This window comes from Micromys minutus, assembly GCF_963924665.1.
Source record: "Micromys minutus genome assembly, chromosome: 2".
In the NCBI taxonomy this organism is placed as follows: Eukaryota; Metazoa; Chordata; class Mammalia; order Rodentia; family Muridae; genus Micromys; species Micromys minutus.
Genome location: NC_137971.1, coordinates 18,233,106 through 18,241,460, shown reverse-complemented (window position 1 = coordinate 18,241,460; position 8,355 = coordinate 18,233,106). Strand labels below are relative to the sequence as shown.

Genomic DNA, 8,355 nt, shown 5'->3' with positions numbered 1-8,355 from the left:
AATTTAATTCTTTTACATTTTTAATGTTTTTAACTGAAATAGAATTATATCACTTTCCCCTTCTCTTCCCTCTTTTCAGACCCTCTCATTTTCCCTCCTTCAGGCTTCTCCCAGTCCTTCACAAACTCATAGCTTCTTTTCCTTTGATTATGTTACACACACACACACACACACACACACACACACACACACACACACACACAGGCACACAGGAGTATACACAAATGTATAGAAATACACCTTATGAGTCTGTTTTTGTTGTTTATAAGGATGTGGTTTCAAGGCTGACCACTCTGCATTGGAAAACCAATAAGTGAATTGAGAGGTTACCTCTCTCTCTCTCAGCAGTCACCAGCTGCTGTGGCTCTTTGTCTAGAGGTGGATTCTGGGAAATTTTCCCATTCCCATGTTAACACATCCATTGATACTGCTAGTCTCAGTCTTGCTCGTGCAGCCAGTTCTAGGAGAGATTGTCTTACAGCAGCCTTCCTGGTATTTGGGCTCTTGAAATCTTCCTACTTTCTCTTCTGCAATGTTCCCTGAGCCATAGATGTGGGAGTTGTGATGTAGATGTCTCTTCTGGGGCTGGGACCCACATGATCTGCTGTTTTCTGTTTTCTCTCTGGCTGAGTGGGCTTTAAATCCAGTTAGACAGCTCTTGGTTGTTACCAACATGTGAGTGCCAGTTGTTTGGACCATTCTGCTTATTGCCATGTGGACAATTATGCATGCGGCTAATTGTCGTGGTTTGTAGATGCTGTAGCTGGATAAGAGCTGAGTTATGTCCAGTTGTGGTTTCCTGTGATGGTCTTCATTTGCTGTAAAGAGAAGCTTTCTTGATGAGAGATGAAAGCTACAATTATCTCTGGGTATAAGGACAAGATTTAGAATGTAAATCTAGCTAAGTGGTGGTAGTAGCTTTTTTTCTAAGGTCTATGACCTCACCTGCCCCTGGGAAACTAGGTTTCCAGTACTAGGCATGGTTTCCCTCCTGCTAAGTGGACCTTAAGTCCAATTAGACAGACATTGGTAAGCTCCAACATCTGTCAGTCCTTGCATCTTATTGCGTATCTTGCCTTGCTGCCAATTGTGGTCCGTAGGTGTTGCCGCTGGATAAGACTGTTTAATTGCTTCCCTCCCTTGGCAGCTTGTATAGTATTTTCTGGAACCATGAAATCTAGACAGCAGGAAGGAGGCTTTCAGGTCAGATCCAACTTGAGTTATTCAAGTCCTACATCCTAAGTGTGTGATTTCTTCAGCAATAAGGACTCACCCTCAGTCCCTGAGAGCCAACCAAGGGCTATACTGTTTTGGGAGTCACTTTAGATTGTGTGTGTGTGTGTGTGTGTGTGTGTGTGTGTGTGTGTGTGTGTGTTTGCTGTTATATGGCACCTGTGTGAAGATCCAAGGACAGCTTATGGGAACTGGCTCTTTTCTTCTATCTGCCATGTGGGGTTCAGGGATCAAACTCAGGTTGTCAGGCTTGGCAGCAAGCCCTCACCCACCCACCCACTGAGCCATTCCACTGGATCTTGTATTATAATTTAAAATCTATTTTGTTCCATATTCCCACTTGTTCATTCTGTTCCTTGTTAGTTCTTTATAGTTTAACAAACAAGTTACCATTCATTGTGTAGCTTAGCACTCACAATTACCTAGTGTGGTATGCTGTCTTGGTGGGTCTCCATCTTGAAGTTGGGTGTTAGAGACTCAGGTTCATGACCCTGGTCTCAACCTTGCTCCCTTGTATACAGCGTTTTAACTGTCATCCTTGCTGGGTGTTCAGCACCAGATAGAGCTAAGAGCTAGAGGCCCCCCTGACAGCACAGTAGTGTGAGAAGTAGAGCTTGGTGCTCATGGTGAGTTAGGTCTTGATGGTGACAAATACCATCAAGGGTCGAGGCTCTTGGGGACAACTTGTTCAGTGAGGTTTAATGAGGTTCAGTGAGGTTCAGTGAGGGTGCAGTTTAACCACACACACCTTAAGAACAGGAAGTGGAAAGAACTGCCTTGGTGTAGGGAAACAGATGAGGAGGACAGGCTGTATGATGGCATGTTGAAAATATGTCACATGCTGTGACCTCACAGGCCTAAGGTTGAACCAAGGCAGTGGTTGCTGCCAACCTTTCTTTATAGTGGCTTCAGTTAGAGCTGGAAAGTCTTCTGGGCTCCTGTTAAGCTGTGGGATCTGGAGTCATCATCATTATTCAAGTGAACAGAGTGAAAGCTGTCTATGCTCTGCCCTCCTAGGGTCATAAGTCCTCTCCATGGCTTCTACCATGTTGTTTTAATAGTGGCATTTACAGTTACTTGTCACGAGGGAAGGGTTCGGCACCCCAAAGCACAGTGAAACTGGGATTCCCTGTGTCTGTAGGCTGAAATGCACAAAAGAAAACATTTCTCATGATAGGAGGAATCAATCAGAGCTATGCTTCCAGGGGAAGGCTTACTTAGTCCTTCTAGCCCAGTAACATTTCCTCTTCTACCTTCCATGCCATATGGGTAATTATGGTATTGTATTTGGAGAACTCTGTAAAATGTTCCCCAGTAGGATTAGAACTTGTCTCCTACACAAGCTATGTCGGCCTATGACCTCACACACATGCCTCATCAGAACTGTCTTGATTTGAAACTAGGCTGGAGATAACCATTTCCTAACAAAATTCCCCAACCTCTGCTAGCTATCGCCGGACTCCAAAGGGTCACACCTTTAAGACAGATGACCTTGCACTGGGAACCGTGAAGGAATGAAATAAAGGAGGGTAGTTTGGCAGTTGACTCCGGAGCTGGATGATCTAAATTCAAATTCCATGCTTGTTTACTAGCTCCATGGCCCTGGGCATATTATGAAATCTCTCTGTGCCTCAGTTTCTTCCAATGGGAAATGACAGTACATATGAGTCCTATATAATAAGATGGCTCAAGTTCTGATCTGCTCAGTGTGTGTGTAAAGGGTTTGTCGCAGACACTTGTTAAGTGCTGAATGTCATTATGTATGAAAGGAGGGGTCTTTCTGCATTCAGGATGATTCTTTTTCTTCCTCATGTCCTTGGAACCTCCACTCTGTGACCTTCTCCCTAATTTACATTTATGGAGCCAGCTGTTCCAATAGCCTCTCTTTCTTCTGGTTGGGGATGGGACGGGAAAGCACCTTGCATATGAGCTCTTATTATTTTTTGGTATTGCTTACAGTGTCATCTTAAACCAATATACCACAGCTCATTTCCACTCGGCGCTAAGGGCCCTTTAAACCAGCCATTCGCCATTTACTCTGTTTTTAAAAAGGAAGGTCTTCGGGTTTCATGTTCCTTTATTGTATTTTGTAAGGCACAGAACACATATTGGATACTATGTAAATGCGAAAGACTCCAACAATAGTAACAGACAGATGAGAAACTGCAGGAAGTGGAGACACCATTTTGGATTTAGCTTTTTATCGATGGGCTGAGTGATTTGGAAGAGACAATGTGGCTCCAGGGCTAAAGAGCCCACAGGGATTTCCACAGCAAAGGTTTGAGTCTCGGTCACAGCAGCATCTCCGGTGACCCCAAGCGAGCAGTTTCCTTCCTCTGGACCTCAAATTCTCCCCATGAATACTGGGCTTGGTGCCACAGAACTGCCACCCAGGGATGCTAAGTTAGCTCAACCACATGTGGTTGTACAGACTGCACACTACCGAAGGGTGTCCAGACGGGGCAAGTCGGGGGTAAGATGTGGTCACACTACAGTATCTCTGTACCAGTCTGTCCCCTGGTGATGGGTTGTGTCCACCCAAAGGAAGCAGGTGTTTTGCTCGTCTATTTTGCACAATAGTATCAATGTGGGTTAGGAGAGACCCTGAATTAAGCAACCTGACAGGAGTGGGGAGCACGGAGTTCAGAAAACAGTGTACAGATTAATTTAGCACAGCTACTGAATGATTGCTCTGTGACAGGCCCAATTTCGGGGGCTGGAGCTAAGGTGATGGATATAGGCATCTACTATGTGTAAGGTGTGAGGATGGTTATAGGTGCCTCCTGCGTGTTTCTATCCTTCCTCCAGACCATCCTCCGCTCTATCCAATCCCAGCTCTCTCCATCCCTCTCTCCATCCCACTGCCTGCTCTTTGCTCCATGATGGGAAACAAGGCCTTACTTCTGCTTCTACTCTTGTCCTTCAGACAAAAGCCAGAGGGTTGGTATTAAAATGTGATTCGGATACCGTTGCCCCACTTAAACCTTTTAGAGGCTATAATTTAATCCAGGGTGCTCACAATCGCCCACATTTCCTCCACTGAAGGAAAAGCATCTTGTCCTTGAAATAGTCTAGCTCTTTGGTTATTCTAATCTTTTGGCTGGAACTCTGTTTGCTTCTCCCCTTTAGCCAGCTCCTTCTCATCCTTCAGTGTTAAGCAGACAGCTGGTCAAAGAAGCCTCCCCTGGGCCACCTGGTTAAAGTAGCCCACCACCATTCATTACCAAGGTATTCTTATATACAGCAGCTCAGCTTACTTTGAAAGTACAGAATTCCTTATCTTATAACCAATCTGCTGGTTTGTTAAATTCCAAAACAGTGAGGACCTAACTTCTTAGCTCTTCCACGAGTGCCTCTGCTAAGTCTCTGATACACAGCACTAAATATCGATACTTGTAGACCACACTGGCAAATGAAATTCACCTGAGAGCAGTATTGTGACTACATGAAGTAGGGATGGCAAGTATCGTGACAAACGCTGTGATGTGCTAGGCGAGGTAGCGGCAGGTGGGAAACACTGCATTTTATCATTTGCTGATTTTTATGTCACAAATAGTATCTTTTGCCAGTGGTTATAAAAACTCACTATGGTATAGCAGATATTCAACAGAAGTTTGGTGAATGAAGTGAATTTGGTTTGTGTTTTATAGGATTTGGTCTGCTGGCTTAGGCCCAATTCTCCTAAACTAGTTAATACAGCCCTGCTTCCCAGTAGTCCACATTTAACTGTTCCTGGTTTCCCTAACCAGCCAACCTGGGCATTATCATATGATTCAATCCAAGTGTCTGACAGTTTGGCTTTCCCCAAGTCTGGCTTTCTACTTACACTGAGGACCATACTTTGACTCCTAGCTTAGGCTGTGGCAGTAAGTAGAGAGAAGGACCGGTTACTTTTCTCCCATAATTCCTGTCGAGGCTGATGACCATTTTGTTGCTGTTGCTGCTTCTGCTTTTTGACGTGGAACTATTTGATTAGTGTCTGTCTCTTCTTAAGAGACTATAAATCCACAGGGCTAGGCGCTGGTCTGCTCATTATTTTTGGCCCCAGCACTGGTCCACAACAATGTTGCTGAGTAATCAGCTTACTAGGGAGGAACTTTTAAGGAAGGCTCACACTTACTCCATAATCAGATCTGGTATGTCACTTTCTTTGAACTTCCCAATCATGAGTAAGGATTGGAAGGAGAACAGTGGATTGGGAACTACTATTTTGTAAAAGCTACAAGGTATTCATCTTCATTCCTTCTCTCAAACTCAATCGAACGGTGTCTTTACAGGGTTTTAGTGCAAACATGACTTGATTAAATTTGTTATTTACACAAATCGGCCTTTGGCAGGAAGGACCCCACAGCGGTACTGAGATCGGTAAGGACAGTTATCAGCTAAGAAACGAAGAGGGTGGGAATTAAATATCTGACAATGGAAGTAAAAGAGAACAGTGCTAGAGTAAGAAAATCTACAGGGTTAGCATTCAAATGTACATGGAAGAGGCAATGGGAACCAGGTCAAAGGGAAGAAGGAACGTCAGTGAACAGAACGGGGAGACAGTAAGAACTTTTCAAATTTTTCTTTTTTCCTTTTATGGTTCTGGAAATCGAACCTGGGGCACTTCACTAGTTTGCCAACCACAGAGCTATATATAACCTTAGCTCACCAAAGCTTTCAAGCCATTTTGACAAGCCTGCAAGATAGGAATGAGATGGGGCTCTCTAGAAGTTGGGAGTACAATAAGCTAAGGCAAAAAGGGGCCGGGCTGGACTCTTCCCTTCCTTATTCTAAGAATTGCAGAGAACAATATTCAAGGGAGGGGGGAGAATTATAGGAAGAGACCGAGTTGAAAAGCATGGAATGAGGAAGGCAAGGCTGGATAGTGTCATAGAAAATAAATGATAATGTCCAACAACTTCAATGACTAATGCTTAAGTTAGACAGCCTGAAAATACTTCCAGTGGGTTTGATGACAAGGACACTGACTGCAACAAGGACATTTTCTGTGGGGGCGGAAGCTGCAGTGTAGAACTCAGCACACCGGAGGAAAGCAGTAGAGACGCTAAGCGCAGATTACGCTCGAAGAAACTCGCCTGTGGACGAGGAAAGAGACACGGTGTGATTGAGTAGGACGTGAGAAGACTTGAGCGCATTCACAGCTGAGGGCAGAGATGGAGGATGGACGCCACTGGAGAAAGAGGAGCGTCAACGCCCTCCCGCCCTCTCCATTTGCCAGCCCCGCCTCCACGTGACGCGCAGAGTCTCGCGAAGACTACAACTACCAGGAGACCTAGTGGTGTGGGCGGAGCCAGGGCCTGGCGCGCACCCCAGCGGCGAGCGGAAGAGCAGGCGCTTCACGGTTGCAGCGGAAGCAGAGAGCGACAGCGTCCCGGTAACCACGAACCCCTGTCCCTGATTCTTTCTCACTCTGAGCTGGTGCTGGTTGTCCCCTACTTCTTTTCTCCCACTCGGGAGAGGACCCTCTTTTCTCCTGTGTGTTAACGCTGTTTTTCTTTTCCTCACGTGACGCGCGGGGCAGGCAGGCCCCCGCCTGGGGCGGAGGTTATTGGGAAGCTTCCGTCCTTCGACCTGTTGGAGCCCCCGGGCGGGAGGGTCTTTCCTGGGTCCCTTCTGTTTTCTAAGGGGCGGCAGGCTTGCGTTGGGCCTCGGTCCTAAGGCTTCTCGTAGAAATCGTCTCCAGTCAACAGGTAGCGAGCGGGGTGTGTTAGGACCCCCCCTGGGCTGAGGGGCTGTGGACCACCGAGGTGGCTCCGGTACAGCCCGGGCCGCTGGCCATTCCCGAGCCGTGGCACGTCTGCTCCGCTGCCGGGAGCCCGGGGCTATGGGGTTGGCAGTGAGCAGTTTGTAAACTAGGGTGTACTTCCTGCTCTCCTTGGGCGGTCCTCGGAAAACTTCCAACCCACTTCTCCCAAAGTTTTCTTAAAAACTTTTTTTCCCCATCGTATCTGAGTTGTGAGGGAAGGAGCACAGGGTTTATCAGAATCCTGAGAGGATGATAGGTTGCCCACTTGATGGTGGACCTGTGGTCTTTTGTCGTCCTATTACCACCACCTCAGTTTCTCTGTCTGTGGGGAAAAATGGGGTGCAGAGTCTTTTTGGTTATTATGCCTTTCAGTATTATGAGTTTCAGCAGAAACGATATATGTGTGAAACGTTTGTGCTGTAACACATATTTAACATAAAGCTCTGGTATCCTTCCTTGTGAGGTCCAAGTCAGTTGGATTTTTAAAATCACGGTCGTGTCTTTATGAAGACTGGAGTTAATGGTGTCTTTAGAAACTGAGATGAAACATAAAAGCGTTAATGCTGGATTTCAAGTGGAGAGGGGACATTAGGGCCTGACCACCTGTGGAATCAATTTAGAACTTTGGGATTTCGAGGCTTATCAGAATGCTGTCTGCTTTCCACAGACGGCTAGTTAGCTGCTCCTCTTGCTCTGTAACAGCTCTGTTTGGAAGCACTACACATTACAAACATCTCCAAGACTCAGAGCTCCTGGAACTTGGTTCTGAACTAACCGCCAGGCATTGTGAGTTTCCTCATCCTTTTCAGGCGCTACCCATGTGATAGCCACCTTAGCTATTTAGCACAGGGGTTGAGGTATATAGTTCATTGGTAAGATTGCATAAGGCTCTGAATTATCTCCCTAGTGATAACAACAAGCAACAGTCCCAGTACCAGAGTCAGAGGCTGGCTAATCTCTTGAGTTTTTGGTAGCCCAGTCTGTGTAGTGAGTTCCAGGCCAGGAAGAGCATACATGTAACCTAACCTAGGTCTAACTTAAAAAGTGTATGTGTGCTGGGTGGGGGCCTATGCTTTTAATCCCAGCACCTAGGAGACAGATCTCTTGTGAGTTCAAGGTTAGCCAGATCTACAGAATGAGTTCCAGGACATCCAGGACTACATAGAGAAACCAGGTCTCAAAAACAAAAAACCAACAACCAATAACAACAAAACCTGTACGTGTATGCATCATAGGGGTGGGGGTGGAGGATAACAGAGACACAGAAATTGTTCTATAAAACTATTCTTGTCAATATCTGAGTCATAGTTAATTGTCCTTCTGTATGCTACACTGCATAGTGAAATACACTCTTAAGTACAGATTATAAA

General features: G+C 45.8%; 1 protein-coding gene across 2 annotated transcripts in view; it reads left to right on the top strand.

Moving 5' to 3' along the window:
* The first annotated feature begins 6,556 nt into the window (after positions 1-6,556).
* R3HCC1L (R3H domain and coiled-coil containing 1 like) overlaps positions 6,557-8,355 on the top strand; it is a 78,896-nt gene continuing 77,097 nt past the window's right edge. For both annotated transcript variants that reach the window (XR_013974930.1, XM_080911738.1), the window contains exon 1: positions 6,557-6,613. The gene's annotated coding sequence lies outside the window, so the exon portion shown is untranslated. The remainder of the gene's footprint in view (positions 6,614-8,355) is intronic.